The following is a 25,542-nucleotide window of genomic DNA, read 5'->3' as shown; positions in this document are numbered from 1 at the left end:
AACTTTCTATGCTTGTAAAAGCAATATTTAAAAATTGTCCATATTTTTGGGCCTTTGTCCCCTCCATTATTTATGGCTTTGTCCAGATTTCTTATTTTAAGAGGTTGAGAGGTACGTGTGGATGGAGGCTACCTGTGGGAGACAGTGTTAGGCACTGGACAGCTACTGTAATGTATCAGGGTTCAGTGACAGTGTACCAGACAAACAAACATCCTGATGGAAATCTAAAAAGATCTACTTATAGGGCTGAGGTTTGCTTTGCCACTTACGTTGGGAGTGGGATGGTCATGGTAGTGCTATTGCTGGGCTGCTGACTGCTGCTGGGAGCTATAACTTTGGATTTTTAGTTTCTGATGGATCATCTGTTGTTGAGGGGTTGTGGGTTTGTATTTTCTGATGCAGCTGTTTTGTTCCCCTAATTGGTGAGAGATAAGTGGCTCAGACAGGAGTAGAGTTTGTATTTAAAAGTTAAAGTGTCAGAGTTTGGTTATTTCTTTTTTATTGATGTTATTTTATTTATTTTGAGTCCAGTTTTACATCTGTACCTTTTACCATTTCTAACACTGGTGACTTTTGCAGAAGATTGTGAATTACACTTAATAACAAATTAGAATTATAAAGTTTTGTTATTTTAGAAAATTTATATTACTTCAAATTCTCTTATTCTGTCAATGGCTCAAGGTAATAGTAGAAATATTTTAAGTGTTCCTTATTAATTCTGGATTTGGCCGTAATTCTGCTCAGATTTGTTAAACATCCATGGAAATGGTGCATTTTTGCGCAGTGCAAAAATAGGGTGTTCCATATTTTGATTGTTTGTCACACATTGCTAGGATCTGTGTTCCACATTTTCCTCTTAAGAGGTTGAGACCTATACCTCCCAACTGTTCTGAGCTATGGTAATCTACCCATATAGCTTAGGTTACTGCAGCAGTGATCAATGCAAAGAACATATTACAGTTGTGCAAGTAAACTCACCATAATAGTATATGTTCAAATGATCACTGCTGCAGTATCCACTCCCTCTCTCAATTTGCCCTTGTTTTTTTATGTATTTTTATATTAGTAATGTCCTCTCAGGGTTCAGCCTTCCTCACCAGTTGGTATGAAAGCTCTGATGGGCTTGGAGCTCAAACTAGTCTTTTAATCAGCTCAACTTGAGTTGTTTAACTATTTAGGCATGTGCATGGTGCCCTGAAGCTTTGGAAGCTGATCTGCTGTTACTCCTATGCAATATTAGGCTACTGCATCAGCAATCATATAAACATCTACTGTTATGGTAAGTTTTTTAACACAATTATACTTTATTTGTCAGGGTGGCATCCTATACCCCAAAGCTGTACATGCAAAAATGCTGTTGGTAAGAGGTTATATATACATGGACCCTCAAAAGCACTATATACGAAGTAGCTAACAACTTCAGCATTCTATATTGGCAGGTATGCAGCTGAATCAATATGGCAAAGCCCATTAAAATGAATTTGGGTGTTCCTTCCGCCAGTATTTAGTCAGTCAGTCAGTTAGTTATTTTTTCTGAAATGCAAATGTTACATATTGCTCTTCAAGCAACCCCACAAAGTGAATTGCTTTGCTCTCAGCCCTGCTAATAATTAAAGCTGGTAAAGATTATACCAGTGCCTGGGTTTAGTTATTACTGATACAAGCAGAAAAATGTGAAAATACATTTTGTTGCCAGGAATATGGCTAGACAGAGTACAGTGATACCCTCCCCCAAAGATAACATTTCATCATTTTCACATACAGTATAGAAAATATATAAGATCCTTTTTAACATCATGCTTTTGCCTGTAGTCAAATATACCAGCTCATAGATTGCCATTCCTTGGAGATAAGGGTATATTCTGAGAAATGTCCATCTCCTACTTAATATATGCAAGTACGTTATTTTGGCTATTCAGTCTCCACATTTCAGAACTTGCTGAAGCAGGTCCCAACATTTCTAATGGTTGTCCTTGAAACAGCACAACATGTCCAATGTTCATCTTAAATAAGAACTGGGAATATCTGCACATCCCTATTAATGTGATCGTTGAGAGCTTACTGATACTCTATTCTTTTCTGCTAAAGTGATATGTCATTTCTTTATTATACAGAGAAGCTTTAAACTGTATTACAAAGCTGGCTTTGCTTTCATATTGTTGTGTAGACTACATTCTGGTTCTCCTTTCTTTTCAAAACATGTAGATATGCAGTAAAAAAAAAAGAACTGAAATGCATATAGTCCTATGTTCACATTAAGTGCTCAATATAAGGCTAACATAGTTTTCAACTGAATCATCATTTATCTTTAACAATGTAACACTTGTAGAATAACAGAAAATGTTACCCATATACATAGCAAATATCTTGTCCCTGACTCATATTTAATGGCAGCTTTTGATCTTCATTCATTTCAGAAATTTATGAGAGGCAACCGCATAAAGTCTTAATTGCTTTCTCATCATGTTCTGCAAATGATACAAACAAGAAGCCTCACATAAAACAATCTATAAAGCCCCATTGCAATAATGGGAACATTTTTCTCACTATGTTATACTGACAAGAGAATTCTGCAGTGCTGCATATAAAAAGCAATATGCGAGAATAAAACAAGAGATGTAAATCTTTATAGGTTGCAGTCAAGAAAACTACATATTTTGTTGTACCATACTTCTTATTCCTCATTTATATTATGCCAGCAGCGGTTGCCATCTTTTTATTTCACTCATCTGTCTTAAATTCAAGACTAGTTTTGATTCCAGAAGATGTGGACATGGAGTAACACATTAAACTGAGTAAATACGCTATGCCTGACCTGAAAAGGCAGAGCTTTGAAACTAGCCATTCATTATATACTTATTGGGATTGGTGGAGACACACCTAATTCGAAGAGGGAAATCAGGTTCACCTCATCAAAACACTTCCACATTTATCTTGACAAGTATGTGGCTGAATCAGTAATAAGCCCATTGAAGTGAAAAGACATCTTTGCAAAACAGATGCTCCCTCTGTATATGGAAGTAGGTGCAAGCAGTACCTGGTAAGAAGCCAGACTGTCTTCATTACCTAGGCCCACATACAAGTGGAGCTGTGCTATCTTTTGGGGGGGGGTTGGGAGCACATGTCTGTAACAGTACATGCATGTGGTTAGGTGTAGTGCAGTCTCTCCCTTGAGCTTTACTGGGGAATAGCTCACTATACTATTTGCTTAAAAAGTAGGCTCAATTGCCTAGTTGGCTTCTTGGCCCTCATAGCTGTCCCTCTTCCAGATAAGGTGAATGTAGCCATGAGCAATCTCTCATTTGACAACCACGTGGCCAAAGTGGTTAGAAAAACATTTTATATAGCCCACCTAATCATGAAGGGATTCACATCTAGATCAGGGGAGGTCATCGTGCCTCTTCACTCATCCCTCATCAGGCCCATAATTGAGTACAATGCCCCTTTTGGGATGTACCTTACCAGACACCTGCAGCAACTGGAAAGACCCCAAAAGTACTTCACCAAGAGGATCAAAGGGCTCAAACAGATGCCATATGCTGCCGGTTAAAGAAACTCCAGCTCTACTCAGTGGCATACCGCCTGTTCAGAGGCGATCTGTGCCTGACGTATAAAGCCATGTCCAACCCGGAATTAATGGACATGCTGCACCTCAGAAAATCCAAATCCCATCGAGCTACACACTCAAGACTTGAACCTCAGCACTGAAATAAATAGGGCATGCTGGAGGGACAGATTCATAACCCAGAGGCTCCCTTCACTCTGGAATAAAATCCCAGTCCAGGTTAGGCAGAGTCCCTCATTGACTCTCTTCAAGAGGAATCTTGATGAGTGGATGGGAGATCATAGGTTTACCCCGGGTATCACTTCTGTGTCACTGTTAGACAGAGGCACAGTATACTAACCTCGAAAAAGGACATAGCAAAATAAATTTAAAATGGGTGGCGAAAGCCAAACACATTCTGGCTAGGCTTATAAATGCCCTAGGGCAGATAGCCTAGTATGAACCTATGAACCTATGATGACAAAGCTAACCATTATGACTGCATTCCCCAGTTTGCTGTATAGGTGGAGCACTTTGCTAGGTAGTGTCATGGTCATGCAGCACCACCTGTATAGATGGCATGGGATTGTATTGAGGCTCCATGGCTGCAATACCACATCTGACATATAGATGGTACTGCAGTGCACGAGAATTTCTTATGGGTTCATTGTCCCTGCAGAGTCCTGCTGTAGGTTTGGTGATACACTGGGACTAGATAATGAGATTCATTAACAAAAGTGTTAGTAAAGCTCAACCGCTCTGGGTGTAGGAAGATACCTTTCCACTAACTGGCATTGTGAGGTATTTAATTGTGTGAATCCCACCCCTTGGAAGGATATCATCATGGGGGGGGGGTAGATTAAACTGTTTAATTTAGCAAAAGCAAAACACAAGAGGCTGTTCATTCTTGTTATGCTGATGAGTTGAAATCTGGCATTTGGAAAGGAGTTGCGTACAGGGCTATGGTGACTAATGTATTAATTCAACAAGTATTTGTCCAGTGAAAAATGTTGCCGTGCACTGACAGCTGACTTTTGCAGTATGCACTGGTACAGACTTTAAGTAAATTTTTGAGACTGACAGAATACAAGACATAATGTAATAACTGTGATGTATCACTTTGTTACATGCATAAGCTGTAAGAGTTTTACTATCAAAGATCAAGCCATGAGTTATTGATTTATTTATTCTCTTGGTTCATGCACAAGAAATTACACAGTAAATGTACTGAATCCACAAAAAGCAAAAGAAGTTAGTGAGTTTTTAAAATGCCGAATATTGATTTACATTTCTAGTTGACTACAGCTTTGAAATGATGTGGAAAATGATGAGACAGAATATAAAATAAGACAAGGCCAAAGCCAGAACAATATACACACAGAATTAAAAAAGAATGTGAGATATCACATAGAATGACTGTGAAATAATCTTAGACAAATACTGACTGCTATGTGAGGCTAAAGCAAAACAAAGTGAGACTGTTTAGACTATGTACATTGTTTTTAGTGGGCATTGTGTAGCAAGACATTAATTGTTACTGAAACCTACCCAAAATTTTTTGTGACAAAATCAGTATGATCCACAATCTGCCAAGCATTACTGCAAGGTTGTGTTGAAATACTTGGTACTTTTGGCACAACAAATACATTAATAACTGGTCAGGTTTTACCTTTTAACAACGGCCAGTTCGATGGCTTCTGTAAGAGCCAAAAATACACATAGAAAGGCAACTCCAATCCATTTACTAGTGAAACATTTTATGCAAAATATAGGTAAAGATATAAGCACCCATGAGGTGTTTACTGGATAAGCATGTTGTGCTCCTTCACTATATCCACTCTGCCTACTGCTGTAGCTAAACCAGCTAGTGTGTTGAGAAGACAGAACAGAGGGGGAAATATAACCAGTATAACCATGCCAGGGAAAGAAACAATGGACAGATAAGGAGTAAAGACCAAAGGGAACGAGAAATTTGTAATAAATGCTCGTGCAAGAAGAAAAAACAGGAAGCACTCTTTTCATTAAGGATAGATTTTTTTTTTTGGAAGGAGGAAACCCAAATAAATCTGACATCTTATTCAACATGTAACACTACTAGATAAAAGAAATAAGAGAAACGGTGCATACTATGACAGAGAATGCATATTCTTTATTGAAGGCGCTGTGGTACTGATGATTAAGGAATAGTATGTTACTGTGACTCCTGTCAAAATATTGAAATAGCAATAGATAGTTGCAATGAGATAGTACCAGTCAGGCCAGCTGCTATGCCCAGAACATCCCAGGGAGCTTTGTACTTAAATGATGAAATTTTCCATGTGTCAAGTAAGGTGCAGCTCTAACTTTATTTCTTTTCATGTAATATCTGATAGCAGTGAATAAGCACAGCTGTCATTTGAAAAAAAAAAATGCTTACATTTAACTGATTAAGTTGATATGAAGTGTCAGAGATTGAGGGCTTTTGTTTCAAAAACATAGACATTTTCATTAAAGCACAGTTTTTATAAACACAGTAAAAATGTTTTGAGCAATTTATAGTTGTACCATTGCTAGCAAAACTACTGTCGTAAAAATGTAGCTATTAACATATACATTTTGTTTGATTTTAGTCATTTTTAGAAAATGTCAGAGCAGTCAACTCATTAAGTTGCATACCCTATACATTTCAGCATTACAGTGAGTAAATGCCTGTATATGTTTATGATAGCAAAGGATCCCAAGTCCTTCATAACAGAAGGCAATGCAGTGTAATACAGTACCATTCAGCGTGTTTCATGCATAGCCACTTTCACTAAAAGGTTTAATATTTTCAATAGTTTAAACCTCAAAGAAATAACTTAGAAAGTCACCTGCCACCCTATGCTTGAGACCAGGACATTCCTTAGATGAGACTGGACAGCCAAGCATCAATTTCCACTTGAGAGTAAAAGAGCATGTACTATAGCTCAAGAAAATGGTTTTGTCTTTTGAAAAGCATTGGTGGTTTGTGTTGGACGAGGTCAGGTCTTAAAGAAAATCCAGGAAGTAAAGAATTATGCATGAAGAGAATTAGGTAGTTCCTCCAAACAGGCTGAAAGGCTTTCCTGTTGTTCTGTACAGGAACACAAACTAACTCAGACTGGGAGTTGTTTTTATTTTCTAATTGTCGACTGTTGGCTTGTATCAGATCCTTATTCTAGTTCTTGTGTAATAAAGCAGCATAAGAAACTTTAAAGCAGATTGGATGGTAGCTTGACAGAATCCATTATGAAGTTTCATGTTGTCTTACTTTCTGGGCAGTATTACTGTCTAAGTACCGACTGCAAAATGTATTGATCAGTATATGAGAACCCTGAAGAGTATCTGCAGTCATTCAAATGAAGGTTGAGGGCAGGACTTAGAGAAGCTTAGTTAATCCCTAAAAGAGACGAAGAAAGTCTTGCCTACAAATGCCTGAGTCAACACCTGAAGAAATGAAAAATTTAAAAATTAATTTAATTTTATATTACACTAAATACATTTATGTGAGTTTTCTTCTGATAACCTGTTTTCCCACATTTCCAAAAAATATGCTGATTGACTGGTCTCACTAAAATATCTATCATCTGTCTGCACACACACACACACACACACACACACACACACACACACACACACACACACACACACACACACACTCTTACATACAGATGTATATGTATACATACATACATATATCTATATATTTATCTATCTATATAAATATATATCAATATCTATATCTGAGTCTACTTCAGAAGACTGAATATATATCTATATATGTATATGTATATATATATATATATATATATATATATATATATATATATATATATATATATGGGTCTACTTGAAAACACCGACATGCCAAAACACTGACGATGAGAACACAGAGACCAGAAGATCGACAACTGAGATGACCGACAGTTTAAAAGCACAAAACTTCACATGCCTGACAAACTACAATCCCCACAATCAACAAAACAAAACAAATACCTTTTCTGAAAAACACACACACAACACAAGCACACCAAAAACCTTACAAACCTACACTAAACCTTACATACACAACTATCTATGCACTAACCTTAACCCAAACCCTAACTCTATGGTCCGTCACTATCCTACCTGCGCCCTAACCCTAACTCACTAACTCACTTAATCCTAAGATTTGTCACTATCACACATTTACCTTACCCACACCCTAACCATAACTCACTTAACCCACCCCTAACTCTAAAGTCTGTCACTATCGTACACTTACCTTAATATGTCGGTGTTCTCAGCGTCGGGTTTTTAAACTGTCGGTCATCTCAGTTGTCGATCTTCCTGTCTCAGTGTTCTCGTCGTCGGTGTTTTGGCATGTCGGTGTTTTCAAGTAGACCCATATATATATATATATATATATATATATATATATATATATATATATATATATATCTGCATGTATATATGTATATATATATATATATATATATATATATATATATATATATATATATGTATACGTATATACATGCAGATATATATATCTATATATATATATATATACATATATATATATATATGGGTCTACATCGAGCCACCAAAATTTTATTTTTTCGAATTTCACTTACCCAACCTCAAGTCACCAAAACGTCATTAAACCAAAAGCACGGACTGCCAAAATCCTTTCCCTGGGAAAGGAAACACTTGGGCACCATGGTGATCTTTGCCCTTTCTTCAGTGTAGTGCGATCTCAGTGATGATATATTTAAGTAGGGGGGTGTAGGGGATGAAGCCCCCCCACTTTGGTGTGTTTCATTTCGGGCTGTTTAGGTTTTAACCATGGTGGCCAATTGGTTCCTTTCACAGGGAAATGATTTTGGCAATCTGTGCTTTCGATTGAATGACATTTCATATAATTGAGGTTGGGTAAATGAAATTCGAAGACGTAATTTCGGTGGTTCGAAGTAGACCTATATACATATATATATATTTATATATATATATATATATTTATATATATATATATATATATATATATATATACACATATATATATATATATATATATATATATATATAAAATATATATATATATTTATGTATATATATATATATATATATATATATATATATATATATAGATAGATAGATAGTGGATAGAAAAAGTGTACACACCCCTGTTAAAATGCTAGGTTTTTGTGATATAAAAAAACAATAAATCATTTAAAAACTTTTCCCACCTTTAATGTGACCTATAACCTGTACAATTCAATTGAAAAACAAACAAATCTATTAGGGGAAAAATATTAAAAATAAAAAATGTACAATACACTGGTTGCAAAAGTGTGTACACCCTTAAACTGATACTTTGTTGAAGCCCTTTTTGATTTAATTACAGCATTCAGTCTTCATGGGTAGGAGTCTATCAGTATGGCACATCTTGACTTGGCAATATTTGCCCACTCTTCCTTGCAAAAATGCTCAAAATCTGTCAGATTTTGAGGGCATGTCTTGTGCATAGCCCTCTTCAGGTACCTCACAGATTTTCTATTGGATTTAGGTCTGCGCTCTGGCTGGGCCATTCCAAAAGTTTAATTTTCTTCTGGTGAAAGCATTATTTTGTTGATTTGGATGTATGTTTGGGGTCATTGTCATGTTGAAAGGTGAAATTCCTCTTCGTCTTCAGTTTTCTAGCAGACGCCTGAAGGTTTTGGAGCAAAAGTGACTGGTATTTGGAAGTGTTCATAATTCTCTCCACTTTGACTAAAGCCCCAGTTCCAGTTGAAGAAAAACAACCCCAAAGCATGATACTGCCACCACCATGCTTCACCATGGGGATGGTGTTCTTTTGGTTATGCGAAATGTTGTTTTTGCACCAAATGTACCTTTTGGAATTGTGGCCAAAAAGTTCAACCTTAGTCTCATCAGACCATAAGACATTTTCCCACATGCTTTTGAGAGATATTTTTGTCGTGACTTCTGTTTTGTCTTGCCCTTTCCTCATTAAGCTGCTTATTTAACAAACAATTCAAGGCAGAAGAGACAAAAAGCAAACCTGTAAAACATAAACCATGTTAGCTGCCAGAAGAAGCTGCAAGGTTCTTGTAAAAACTTTTATTATCCACAAATGGGCAATTTCGTTCATGTAACAGTAATGAACGTCAGATAAGTTAAAAAAAGGCATTTTTTTTTTAAATAAGGCCCAAAATGATTATCTGATTTAAGGATGATGTCATTAAACACTCCCATTTACATTTCTTAAAGTGTCAAAGTGCTGTAAAAAGTGCTATTTAAAGTGTATAAACTCAGTAATCTGAAAGTGTGAGATTATTCATTTATTAAAAGCTCTGTATAAATAAACTTATTAAAAATGTATATTAAAAATAACACAACCAAAAGAGTAAAAATAAAATGATTAAAAATCCAAATTCTCATTGAGATTATTGACATGTAAATATACCCAAATGGAAATAATAATAATGGTGCTTTATCTGGTTAAAGCTTTATGCTATAAAATGCAACTGATCTAGCAATAATCATTAAAGCTTGGCCAGCTGCAAGCATTTAAAAGTAGCTGCTAAAATAATTATTTTTCTTCTAAAAATCAGTGTCCATGAACCCCCTCTCATACTAATAGTGACCTTCTCTATAACCAAGTATTTGAAATGGTGGTTAGGGTCCAAGTGAACATGTTTTGCTAATGCATTATTCAGATGTATTCTCTTTATATATTTTGGCATCTACGTTTAAATGCCTGCAACTATATTTTAATGTACATTTTTAATAAGTTTAAAGGTTTGCATTCAACCTTGTGTTAAAGGGATCGATGGTTTGTTGTTCCAAGAATAGCAAGAAGCCCAACAATCTGCCTCTATGTCCTTTGTTAACGTTTTATTGTCTTTTTATGAGCATAAGATTGCTAGTTTGGTAAGCACAGTCACTAAATTGTGTGATTTAGCAAAACCTTTTGGAAGTAAAACTGAATATCAAGAACAAATTGTTGCACTTTCCAAAGACTTAATGTTGTTAGAAAAAGATTTAAAGTTATGTATGACAAGAAAATTCCAGGGGGATAGTAAGGATTATTTATATGGTAAGCAATCTGGCACTCATAAATCAGTTCAGGTTTCACCGGATAAGAACCACCTGCTTGAGTCTGGTAAATGTAAGAGAAAAAAATCTATATTAAAACAGCACGATTATGCTTTGGAAACATCAGTCCAAGAATCTACTTCAGGGACTGATAGTGACAGTAGAACTGCCACAGAATCTCCAATAGCAAAAAAGAAGAATGTAATTGTCCCTTTACATGATGCAGAAGGGTGGACATGAGTATAAGTGCCAAAGTGTCCAGTTTAGAGACATTATTACAGATGATGGTTCCCAAATAAGAACTGTTCAGGGTGTGGGCTTACAAACAGGAAATGGTCAGAATGTGCACAATATTGCCTCTACACAATTGTCTAATATTGAAATTGAATTAGTGAATAAAGGTTTGGGTTTTCTACCCAGTTTATTATCTGAAGAGGATTTTGCTCAGGATGTCATCTCTTTTTGTAGATTGTTGAATCTTATTTATTTATTTATTTATTTTGTGATAAACATTTGGATATTGATGTCAAGGATATTGACTTTAGGTTTAAACCATTTACATTCACCCCCTCCTTCTCACAAGAATGTTACTCTTGTCCAGTAACAGGTTTTAAGAGACTTACACTTTTTGTATAATTCTCTTAAAAATGCTGTCCATAATAATTTGCCAGTGAGTCAACAAAAAGCTATTAAAATTTTGAGTAGTGACAAGCAATTGGTTATGAGTACAGCAGATAAGGGGGTGTGGTGGTGTTCTGGAACTCGGCCATATATCATAGTGAGACACAGAGACAAAACTCTGAGCATCACTTTTATCAAAGGATGTATTTTGACCCCACTTTTCAGTTCAAAGATGAAATAGATAAGTTTCTATGATTAGCTCAGGAAGAAGGAATAATTTCTGAAGAAACAGTTTATCATTTAACTAGTCAAGATCCAGGTAAGTAAGTGTTTTATATGCTGTCTAAAATTCATAAATATCTACAACGACCTTCAGGCAGGTCGATAGTCTCAGGTAGGGGATCATTGATGGAACTGTTGTCAGTTTATTTAACCCATTACCTGAAGTCTTTGTTGGGACATATTTATTTTATTTTATTTTTATTTATCATTTGTTGACCAGGAGAGTCTGACTAGGTTCCACAGAGCCTGTTTTCAGCGGAGGCCCGGGGAGAAATGCTCCAGATGCATGTCTTTGGAATGTGGGAGGAAACCAGAGTACCTGGAGGAAACCCACGCGAACACAGGGAGAACATGCAAACTCCACACAGAAGGCACCCCAGCCGAGAATCGAACCGGAGAACCGGATATAAGATATAAGATACCAGATACAGGATACTACCATATTCCTCAATTTTTTTTGTGTCTTTCGGCTTTTCCCGGTTAGGGGTTACGACAGCAGAACTCCAGTCCGCTAATGACTGGTAGTGGATTTTTACGTACCGGGTTACCAGCCCTGACACACAACCTTCAACAAATGCATGCCCCATTCACGTATGCCTCCACACAGAAGACGCTCTAGCTGAGAATTGAACGGGACAACGTCTTGCTATGAGGCGACAATGCTACTGCAGCAATAGTATTTAATTGGGCTGGTCTTATGGCCCTGGAGTTTTTTTTAAGTAAGACTTTGTTATAAAATCACGGTTTCAATACATTTTTACTTTGCATGACAGAATGTGTGTTAACTAAAAATGTTTTTTTTTTCAAGGACAGATGTTATCTACAGATTAAGGGCATAGCTATGGGGGCTTCATTTGCTCCCATATATACAGACTTATTCATGGGCTATATAGTGGAGCATATCATCTATGATAGTAATCATAATTTTTTTGGGGAATCAATGGGCATCTGGCATAGGTATTTGGATGACTGTTGGCTTGTCAGAAGGTCGCCATCTGTCTGTCTGTCTACAAGAATTTGTTGATTATCTGAATGAGAATAAGTGGGGTATCCAATTTACTATAATTTTACATCCTACTAGTATCACTTTTTTGGATGTGCAATTTATGGTTAATGAAGATGGCACCTTGTCTAGTACAGTATTTAGAAAAAATCTGCAATTCAATACACTCTTGCATCCAACCAGTTGCCATCCATGTCATATATTTTGGAATATAGCAAAATTGCAATTCTTAAGTATGCGGAGAATATGTTCTTCAATCAGGAGTTGGGTAAATGTCAACAGGATTTGATTGAGAGTTTTTAGGGTCGGGGTTATAAACAAAATAATGCTGCACAAGTATTAACTAGTATTACCAATATTGATAGATCAGCAGTATTACAATATAGAGTTAAGGAGGCAAAGGCAGCACAACTTAGAGTAACTACCAGTTTTTGAAAAAATATCTATTTCTTTATGGATTTGGTTCTAAAACATTGGAATATTTTATTAATGGATGATCGGTTGAGGGACTTGATATCCTCTTGATGTCTCTTCTCATATAGGTAGGGGAAAACTTTGAGTGATTGGTTCAACCATTTTAAAAAACATTTTTTAAGTAATTGGTCTCTTCACAAAGAACTTTGGATGTTGAGCTGTTGTTGGGTTGTTATCCATGTAGGAGTTGTAGTTTTTGTAAAATCTTTTGCAAAAGTAAACAATTTACATAAAAAATACATCAAAAGTTTTTAGCATTAATGTGTATGGAAACTGTGCTTCCGACTGGATTATATATTTAGCTACGTGTACCTGCTCCACATTTTATGTGGGTCAAACTTCATGTCCATTGAAACTGCATATTTCAGAACTCCTATGCGATATTTGATGTGCTAGAGCATCTAATACTTTATACAAGCATACCACAAAACACACATCTGCCAGATTTAGTTTTGCAATTATTGGTAGAATAATTCTGAATAAAATTAATAAGTTAGGTTGGCATAATATATTAAATAAAAAAGAAAAATATTGGATTATTAAGTTGGGAGGTATGTTTCCACCAGGATTGAATGACCATTTGTAGTCAGCTAATGAGATTTAATGATTGGGTATATATTTCAGCTGTGTGATTTGTTTTTGTTGTTGCACTGAAGAAGGCACATATACCAATACCGGCATGCTATTTCTCACCCTTGGTGATGTGAAATTATGTATGGGAGGGTGGCCTAATGGTTAAGGTGTTTACCTTACAAACACAAGGTGCAGTGCTTGAGTCTCACAAGGGATAATTGTATAGGCTTGCAGGGGTAGTTACCTACTACAAACCTATGACAGTGGAATAAGATGTTTTTCGCTTTAGCTGAATTATTTATGTATCAAGAAGCATTAAATATTTGTTGGAGAGATGAATTATGTGTGCTGGTCATCTATTGTGATAAACAGAAATTTTGTCCCAGGAGACAGCTCCTGAATGCTTTACCCCAAGCATGGGTCCCCTCAAATTATCTATGGTATGATCCTACTTATTCTCATTAGGGGTAATATATAATTATCTACCGCAACTGTTCTTGGTAACAGCACAGATATGCACAGGCACTAGCTGGATAAATTATAAATCCACTTTAATCGATAAAATCCAATGGTTTAGCGCTTTCATCTACACACTGATAGACTTCTTCAGAACAAATTCACATATGCTTGCAATAGTTTAATTAAATCCAAGCATCCAATCCGTTTCCTTCATGAATTAACATTCAATTAAAGAAATAATCATTTAAAGTGCACCGTGCTTTATACTGACGAGTTAATGCAATTTCATGTCATTCAAAATAATGTAATATATAAACAATGCTATGTAAAATATGTGTGCTTACTAAAATATAATTGTTGGCAAACCATACACAATCATAATATTTAAAATAATACATTAAAAATTCAGTGAACTAATGGTTCGTCAAACAATGTATAATACATATATATATATATATATATATATATATATATATATATATATATATATATATATATATATATGTATATATATCATAATAATGTAAAATTTAATAATGTATTAAAAATATGTCTTTTGGTCAAATTTTAATGTATATGATTATCCAAAATAGCGAATATTGTGGAATGTACGAAAATGTTTAACAATTTTGGTTTCAGTTTTATGAAATTTATAGTATCTTGTAATGATAGAAACATTTGTTGTTTGCTATCTGAAATAGTGGAGCTGAATGTTAAGATTACTAATGATTTGTTGTATGAGGAATACGAAATGTTATTTAACAGTCAGTTCATATGGGTGGAAAAGGCAGTAGACCAACAGTACGAGAGAAAATGTAAAAAGATGAATAGGGACAGACAGCAATATGACAATAATGAGGCATATAGGTGGGTTAACAACAAAGACAATGCTCAGCGTGGAAAAAGGAATAATTACACCCATAGGGATTCTAATTATGGAATGAAAGACAAACTCCAGTTGAATACATGGAATAGTAAAGAAGATGATGCTGATTTTTTTAGAAGAAAAGACAATATGGAAAAATGGAGACATGAGGCAGGGCAAGACATATTACAATTGGAGAGGGGACCAGTGGAAAAATCAACAGAGAAACAAAAGGGGAACAGAGTGGAGAAAAGACTGAATATTATAAAACACAATGATGTTCACTACAGTTTAGGTAAATACATTTTCAATTACACACATCTAGACATTAAAGAGGAACATTTTCAGTTATTCACCAAAGGGATGAAATTTGTACCTAACAAGCCCATCAGCATAGTAGAATATATTGTAGACTTTAAGAAATATATACGAAAAATTAATCTCTGTGTACAGTTAGAAGGAAAGGAAGGGAGGGTGACGAGTGAGTTTAGAAAGCGAAGTACATACACCCCACCTTTGAATAACACATTGGCCACATTTGAAAAGTTGGTCATAGATGAAATGTATGAATATGCAAATAAATGTAAAAACAATAAAATGAAATACAATTTAAGTTATACCGAATACAATTTAATTAATCAACTTAAAATGAATGGCAACGTGCGTATTATGAAACCAGATAAGGGAGGGGGAGTTGTACTGTATGATGTTATGGAATACAACAACAAAATCAATTGTATTTTATTGAACTCTGGAAATTACGAAATTTCTTCTATAAATGAAGTGAATATAGGTTATCGTAAAATTGACATGTTTTTAGAGGAACTTTTGTTAGGTGAAAGGATTGATGCTGATTTGTACAATTACTTAAAAGATGAGTTTTCTATTATTAGTACCATTGTAGGGATACCCAAGGTACATAAAAATGTGATGGATCCCCCCTTTCATCCCATCATTTCTGGGAATAGGTCTAAAACATTCCCTTTTGGATCTGTGATAGATAAATGGGTAAAACCGTTATACAAAAATATAAGACATTTATTGGTAGATTCATGGGACTTTTTAAGAAGACTCACACCGGACCTGTGCACTACTAGTATTTATTTTGTCACTATTGACGTAGTAGATCTTTTATCTAGTATTCCCCTGGTTGAAGGTATGAGGAGATTTAGTAATAGTATGGATAAATACAGTACTTTAGGATGGGATAAAAAGTTGTTAGTGATGGAATTTATGGAAGTCGTGTTAACACACAACTATGTACTTTTTGAGGGAGAATACTACAGACAGAGTAAAGGAGTAGCTATGGGAGCGGCTTGCGCTCCCATATTTGCTAACTTATTCCTATTAGATTGGGAAAATTAATATATTTTGGAAACTGAATTGAATAGCTACATCAATTTGTATATGAGATTTTTGGATGATGTATTCATTATATGGAATGGTGGAGAGACTAAACTATGTGACTTTATGAACTATTTGAATACTAGAAGAAATTTTTTGAATTTTACCTTCAGTATAGAATCTGAATCTATACCATACCTTGACACTTGTATTAGTATGGGAAATGGAGGGTTTAAATCTAAAATATACAGAAAGAACACTTTCAGTAACTCATATTTGCAATACACTAGCTGCCATCCCTATTCACAAAAAAGAAGTATTATAAAAGGGCAATTCATAAGAGCAGCTAGGATGATATCTGACTATGTGGATCTGATTACTGAATTAGATTTCATTGGCAACATGTTTAGAACTAGGGGATACCCCGTGAGTATTTTCAATGAATTAAAGGATTACGTAGTTAACAATAGAGGAACTAGATACAAATCGATCTTAAGGTCCGCCATCCAAGATGACTCTAAGACAGTAGAGAACAATAGTAGGACAATGGGTACTAATTACACTGGGGCATGTGTTTTACAGTATGCACCTTACATACAAGATATAAAGAAAATAGTGGAAAGAAATTGGAATATTTTGAGAATTGACAATAGTATATATAACATTGTTGGAACACGACCTTCATTTGTATTCAGGAACGGATTTAATTTGAAAAATGAATTTGAAAATAAGACTAAGAATGCTAATAGTAAGGATGCACAGATGGGTACAAACAAATGTGGGACATGTAATCAGTGCAACTACATTACAAATGTTAAAAAGATGGTGTTGGAAGACATTAATAGAACTGAAATAGTCTTCCAAAAAGGCAATTGCAGAACTTCCCATATAGTATACCTAGCTAAGTGCATGAAATGTTCCTGCTTTTATGTAGGGAAAATGGACAGGTGCCTTAGGAATAGGATATACGATCATTATTATTGTATAAAAAGAGGAGATGAAAAGACTGCCTTATGGAAACATTTAAAAGGAAATGGTAGTTGTGACAAATTTCTTTTTGGTATACTGGAGACTATACAGTCTAATCCGAGGGGAGGCAGTATAAAGAAAAAATTAGGAGAAAGAGAAGTTAAGTGGCAGATAAAATTGAATGCCTCCATTTATCCCGGTTTAAATGAAAATATTTCTATCAAACCTATTTTGGATAATCATATACATTAAAATTTGACCAAAAGACATATTTTTAATACATTATGAAATTTTACATTATTATGATATATATATATATGTATTATACATTGTTTTACGAACCATTAATTCACTGAATTTTTAATGTATTATTTTAAATATTATGATTGTGTATGGTTTGCACACAAATTATATTTTAGTAAGCACACATATTTTACATAGCATTGTTTATATATTACATTATTTTGAATGACATGAAATTGCATTGACTCGTCAGTATAAAGCACGGTGCACTTTAAATGATTATTTCTTTAATTGAATGTTAATTCATGAAGGAAATGGATTGGATGCTTGGATTTATTTAAACTATTGCAAGCATATGTGAATTTGTTCTGAAGAAGTCTATCAGTGTGTAGATGAAAGCGCTAAACCATTGGATTTTATCGATTAAAGTGGATTTATAATTTATCCAGCTAGCGCCTGTGCATATTTGTGCTGTTACCAAGAACAGTTGCGGTTGCATACATATTTTTTCTACAGTAGTCGGCTGTTCTGGGTATCGATTTATTTCTTATATAATTATCTACCATGGGATAGGTAAGGCCAATCTATAACCAAATAGGATGGGCTATTTCAAGCACATAAAGGACACTAGCTAGGGTCAAGCTTAGTACTCAGTTATGAACCTATGAATTAAAGGGTAGGAGATTGAAATAAGTAGTTGTTCCTATTGGTTGTTTTACATTATGTAGTTTATTTATTTATTGCTTTATATAAAAGTGCATTAACAGAATGGGCATTTTGTCTGATGAACTTATGCCTGATTGTATATAAGACAAAATTACTTTAAATGTTGATTCCCTATGGTCCAGTGAGAAGTTTACATTTTGCAGTAAAAAAAGCCAGTACAGATGGTCAAAAAGCAGTTGATCTCACCAACTGGCTTTTTATTATGAGATTGTGGTACAGTGGGAATTGGGAATTTACCCTTTCCCTGCTATATTATGATCTCCGATTTGGAATATATAATTAGCCCTAGAGGTTCTGTTGTATATACCTATCTATCTGTTTTTACCCAAGTGTATGCATGTGTGTTTGTGTGTGTATTTGTATGTGTGTATGTATGTGTGTATGTATATATACATATATATATATATATATATATATATATATATATATATATATATATATATATACACACACACACACACACACACACACACACACACACACTCACACACTCACACACACACAGATACACACACGCAAAATATACTTGGGCATGTACTGAATGTACCCTTGCTTTTGACCAAATTAAGTTTTCTGTGTCTGCGTTACTGTTATAAGAACATAAGCATATATCGGTTTTGTTAGACAAAATGCAGATTTCATCCCATTGTTCAATAACTGCCACTATTTAAAATATAACTATAAGACAAGCTATGCTAAGATGATGAAATATGGCAACCTAATAAGTTATATTCACAGCCCTATGCTACGTGTTTTTTCTGTTTGCAACCCCATGAATAGTAGTTCAGCATGGCTTTAGTTTCCAGTATATGGGTAAGAAGAATCTTTGTGCACTTTAACACATATGGCTTTTGTGCTATGGTTTATGTAGGTAATACAAGGATAACTTAAATGACCTTGTGATCTATTTCAGTTATAATTAAAGAAACATGACTAAGAGTGTAGGATGTGTATACATGATTTACAGTGGATACGTGAACACAGAGCTTTTGGGAGGTGGAAGTGAACACCAGCACTCAGAAAAAGCCTATGGTCATGTGGAGAAATGAAAACTACAAAGACATGTACTACTACCAGTCAGTGTTGCACTATTTTATGCATGATCACTGATCATTTACTCAGTCTGACCTCTCAGACAGACACACGCTGACAGCAAATTCAGTTATGCAGCCTTATCCACTCCCTACAGACACTCGCATATACTTCCATACACTTATATACACAATAATGCACACCCCAGCTGCATGTCTTTGCTGAACTTACCTGCACTACAAGTAGTCCCAGACTGCTTGTTTTTACAGAGGTCACTTTATTCCATCTAGAGTACAATTTTAGTGGTCGAGCAAGTATTTGGACAAAATGGGAATCACAAATATTCCTGACAGAGAGCATGTGACTAAAATATCAATAACCCATGGCTGGTATAGGTTATTCTGGTTGTACCCGCAGTTGGTTCACGAGGGCGAAGCCTGAGAGACCAAACAAAGCCAATGGTACGTAATCCAGCATTACCTACACCCAGCCATAGTTTGTTGCTATCATACAATGACATTATCTATGAAAAAAGTTACTTATTTTTCTCAAACAATGTCATTGTATAACAGCACCATGGTGTCCTTCTGTGTTGTTTCATGATTCTACCCTTTGATGATGTACTGCTCATGCATATAGGCCTTACATTCCCACACATACACAGTACATCAGTGCTGTAGAAAGCAAACTATAGAGAAAGGATGTTCTCCATTGCTATTTTTTTAAAGGGGAAAAAAAAAATTTTTAACCCTCCGAATAGTTTAGAGGTGGAAGAGAGACAGGGAGAAAATACAAGGAAAATCAGGTATGTTTCTTTAGTTTTGCAGAACATACCCGATTTTCCTTGTATTTTCATTGCTCTCATATGTACCTCTAGACCTTTCATTTCAAGAAATGTGGGCAAAGTATAATTAAAGGAGGGGAACCAACTGTTAACGTTGCTCTTATAAAGTTAGAAATCTGGGAGAATGGTTGTCCATTGTGTAAAGCAAAGAAAGTCTGAAACTGAAACACGTCATTATTTATTGACTTTGTTCCTCAGTAATTTGTCAGAAAATTATATATTTTATGAGTAAAAAGTCATTAAATAATGACATGCTTTTCAGTTTCAGACTTTCTTTGCTTCACACTACCACCTGTCTACCATATCGCAACTAAAAAAACAAAGTATGTGCATTCAATGGTACTTTAGCAACCAGGCTTTTTTCTATTGGTTTATGCTTGAGTTACAGTGAGCATGGTGGTTGGGCTGTCGAATCAGGGTGCTCATTTTTGGATATTAAAAGCCAGTCATTGCATAATTAGCATTAGACAATCCCCAGATGCTATATTAGTATAAGGCTTCACCTAAGGGAATGCTTTCTACACTTAGGGCTGCCTCCCACTTAAGAGAAAATGTGAATGGTAGAGCAGTCCCTGAATCAGAAAGGATTAGCATGATGGGAAATCCTTCCAAGTTAAGGCTTCTTCATTGTTTTTAGACTTTCTGGATTCCAATCCAAGTCTTTCCGTTAAGTAAATTGCAATAATTATCATGAAAATGTAACAGTCTGTACAGCAGTCTATACATTAATTTAGATATGGGTTCAGTCTATTATTGCTTCTTAGCCTTTAGGCTAAAATGAAGTGTAATGTCATGATACAATAGCAGGAGCTTGCAACTGTAAGAAAAAAAATCAGAAAGGACATTATCAACAACAAAATATATGACAACAATAATATGCTTGGGCATCAAAACCATATAATTTAACACTCTGCTTTGTAATGAGGTTACAGTTTTCAACTCTCTAATTGGTAAGGGGGATATTCCTGTCTCCATGACATTCTCACATTTGTGGCAGAAATGCATTAACAGACATTTAAAGTTATAATGAAATGTTATAATAAATAGTTCAACAAACTGAACCTGGATTTATAACTTGATTAATATGCAATGTTTTGCGACACAGCTTCCTACTACTCACCTTAAAGGCTTGCATAAAGAAGCCGGTGAAGTTTCTAGGAAAAGGTTTCCAAAGTTTGTCTAAAAATGGAGTGAAGTTACTAGGAAACAGTTACTCATTTAAATGCAGACATAGTTTGATTTATAATATTCTGGGACTTAAGCATCTTTAAGCATAACCTAAACAGTTACAGATTATGATCACACAGTTCACTTTGAAAGGGAATGTCAAAATTAAAGCATTTCTTACATTTATTACACATTTATTAAAATTTTTGGATAAACATATCTATAAATTAACTTTCTGTTATTGAAAATCGTGAAATGGGATAATTAAAGGCAAATTTGTAAAGTTCTAACTGAGCAACCTTCCCCTGTAACCCCCACATTTGTTATACATTCTGACAGCATTCTCATGAAAAACAGTTGCTATATAGTTTTAATCTCTGTTACAACTTTCAAAGTAGAAACATTCCAACTTTCTATTATAGCTCACCATGTCCTAATCTGGCCCTTCCTGGGACACGTCATACAGAATACTCATTTTTCTGGTCTATGCCATGAGATAAGGAGTATCATTATGCAATTCCTTCTGAACTGTGATTTGCCACATACTGTTCAAAATTACACTTTATATAAAAAAATCATCTTTTAGTAAAGAAATTAATGGATATGGACAAGGACACTGCAGGTGCACATAAAATAATGTCCACAGATTGTCAACTGGATGTAAATGCTTTAAGATAGCAAAACTGACCCTACCATTCAAGAGGGTAGCAAAGCTGTGAAGTTCTGAGGATACCATATCCTTGCATGGGATAATGAATTAAAATCTCAGAACTTGCATTGAAAATTCCTGGAATGTGGACACTAAATGGCAAAAAAATCCAGGCTTACATGTAACTCCAATATAGCTATTTCTCAGAATATTCCTCTTTCTCTGAGGTATGCCAAACTTGACATTGTCATATATATGTTCAGGGAGGTGGGAGGCTTGACCACTCATCAGGGAGTGCAGGTGGTCTTACCTTCTTGCAAAAATACAAGTTTAAAGGAGAAAAGTGATGTTTGATGTTTGCTCTTCTCCTGTATTTTTTATCCTTTTTATTTTATCTCTCTGGATTTGGCAATATAAGTATCATGATTTCAATAAGGAGTTGAAGCAGGGGGGAGAGGTATAGTTTCATTCACCTACTGAAGAGCCACATACACTAATCAAAGTACCCAAATGATACATCAACTTGAGTTACAGGAGAATTCTTGCTCCAGAATATCACACTAACAATATATGCATCATGCAGTTCCAAAAATATGAAGCAAGACTTAACTTGTGGAAAACTAAAGGGAGATTGATATTCACTGAATATACAGCATATGTAAAGAATAGGTCTGACCCTTTCAACCCAAAAACAAACTATACAGGCAGGTAGTTTTGAAGAAGGTACCCACGGCTGTCTGATCTCACTGTTTCTAATATAATGGGTCATACCTGCAGTATTTAACATGTTCATCAAGCTTTCCACAGTGCTAGTATGTAACACTGTGGATATGTGAACTGGAAACTGATGACTTTGTATCTAACAAAATGCATGTTTAGAATGCTGGACAGAATTTACCACCATGGCACACAGGAAATGTGCATTAGATATTCCTTGACAAGGCAGTAGTGGACAAAAGACATGTTACTGGGTATACAATGTGAGCAAAGGTGTTGTACTGATTGTAACTAGACACAGGCATACATAGACACACGCACACACACACACACACACACACACACACACACACACACACACACACACATATATATATAGATATAGATATATATAAAATACATATATATATATATATATATATATATATATATATATATATATATGCATATTTATATATATATATATATATATATATATATATATATATATATATATATATATATATATATATATATATATATATATATATACACAATTTCATTCATGGGAAATAAATTACATTTCTGGATCCAAAGTTTTCAGTTCGCTGCTAAATTGCTGGGTAACAAAAGAATTTCCATTGATTGTAGATGGACAATTCTTTCAACTGGAAATTATACATTGTTATTTCCAGACCCATAAAGTCTTAAAAACTCTGTTTCTCCACCCTTACGGATATATTCTGCAAGCATTTCTTTATTTCTGCACCATGTTGTATCTGAATGGTTAATAAATAAGACATAAAAATTGGGAATAAAACAACCACCAGGTAGCAAAACAAACATTCTTTAGTCTCTAACGTCTCGACTATAAAAAAGTATTCAAGGTGTAATGCCATATCAAAAAATACATCTGCCTTAAATACACACAACTAATTGAAACACATATTAATTAATTAAAACAATAAAACAATTAAATACACATCAAATAAAAAACCTCCAATTAATTTCAGCATTTAAACCTCGAGGTGACAGAGTATCATACTTCAAAATATATACAGATTTTTTGCACAATAATACATTTTTAATATTACATTCTTCATATGGGAAAATACACAGTTTTTCCAATATAGACCCTCATAGACCATCACTAATACCTCCATGTACTTGCTCAAAATGCATAGCTATTGGGCTTTCTTTTTTCTTGTTAATAATTGCAAATGTTGTCTAGTCTCACCGAGGCATGCATTCAGTATGAACTCATTATAATGAGAATGTATTCTATGACATGAACTATCTAACTCATTAGTATTAAAGCTCTTTTTTTAAAGAAGTAAAAGATAAAATAGCAACATTTGTTGAAAAAAATCAAAAATTATTGAGAGCGTAGAAAGTATTATGGTGCATATGTTAATACTACAGAGGTCATGCAGAGACTAGGTGCATATGTTAATACTACAGAGGTCATACAGAGACTAGGTAATGTTACTGAGCTGAAGAACATAGCAAAAGAGTGTAGAGTTGTTCAGTTGCATTAATCACTAATTTGTTTGTGTCTTTCGGCTTTTCCCAGTTAGGGGTTGCCACAGAGGAACTCCGGTCTGCTAATGATTGGCAGTAGATTTTTACGTACTGGCTTGGCGGGCCTAACGCACAACCTTCAGCGAAGGAACGCCCATTCACGCATGTCGCCACACAGAAGAAGCTCTAACTGAGAATCGAATGGGCAACGTCTAACTGTGAGGCGACAATGCTACTGCAGCACCACCATCGCAGTATTAATCACTAATAAGATACTATTTTTGGTATAAGAAATGTTGAAATAATGGGAAAGCCTATTATCAAGAAAAGCAAATCCAACCTTATCAAAAGCTGAGGATGTGTGTAAAACAATTTGAAAGCACCAGTACACATTTAAAAATGCCTGCATGTGATAGTAGACAAAAGTTAAATAATAATGAAAAAGAAAAGTTTGGATGTGTTGCCAAAGTAAAAATATGAATAAAAAAGCCAGGTGAAAATGTAAACTGAGACCCCTCCCCATCCTTATTCATGTGTTCCAGCCCTAACCTTAATCCTGCCCCAGTCCCAAACCATAATCCTACACATTACCTTATGAAACAAAAAAATCCTTAATAATACCACTATTCAGACAAAGTGTATCAGAAGGTAATGTTATTTTTCCCCTGTTTCAGGTTTAATGATCACAAAATGAAGCTGCTTTTATTTTGTGATTTGTGTAGTGTGCAGTATGGGTTGTTTCTGTAGGTTCCAGCGTTATGAGCTTCATGGAGTTTGATTGTTGATGAAAGTAAATTTTAATTAGCATTGGAGAACTTTTTAACAGTCAGCAAGTTGTGTGTTTGAGAACAGTGAATACACTTATTTGTATATACATACTTTATGGTGGTCAAAGCCAAAGCCATTAAATCATTATTGGAAGAAATAGCACTGGATACACCAACAGGGGGAGATAATCTCTGCTCCTAGTTCATCTACCACTGCAGAAAATATTTTCTTCTCTTCCACATTTATAATTTCTTCCCCATCTCTAAATCATTGCCTGACCTTTAGCCTCATCACTTTTCTCAGAAGCTCTTATTTCAAAAAGGAGTACCACAGGGATCCATTCTCATCCCACTACTCTTTTCCAGTACCATTAGTAAATGTCCATTTAACTTGCCCCACCTCTCTGTTATCATTAATAATGATGACACAATAATATATTGGTCAATCCAATCTCACTCAGTTTTACAGAGCCAACTAAAACAGGACCCACTCAAAGTCTCCATGTTCTTAAACTCCAAAAACAAAAAAAAAGAAGAGAAAAAAAAAAGAAAAAAATATCCTCTACATCTCTTGATAAAACAAGCTCCATGATTTTGATACCCACTGACAACTAACAAAAGTCCCTTTCTCCCAACATAAATTTGATCTGTGCAGCACATAGGCATTCAGCTACACCAAACTTTAA

The sequence above is a fragment of the Protopterus annectens genome, chromosome 1.part0 (assembly GCF_019279795.1).
Source record: "Protopterus annectens isolate FY-2018-M chromosome 1.part0, PAN1.0, whole genome shotgun sequence".
NCBI classification, from domain to species: Eukaryota; Metazoa; Chordata; order Ceratodontiformes; family Protopteridae; genus Protopterus; species Protopterus annectens.
Note: the sequence above shows the minus strand (reverse complement) of the source record.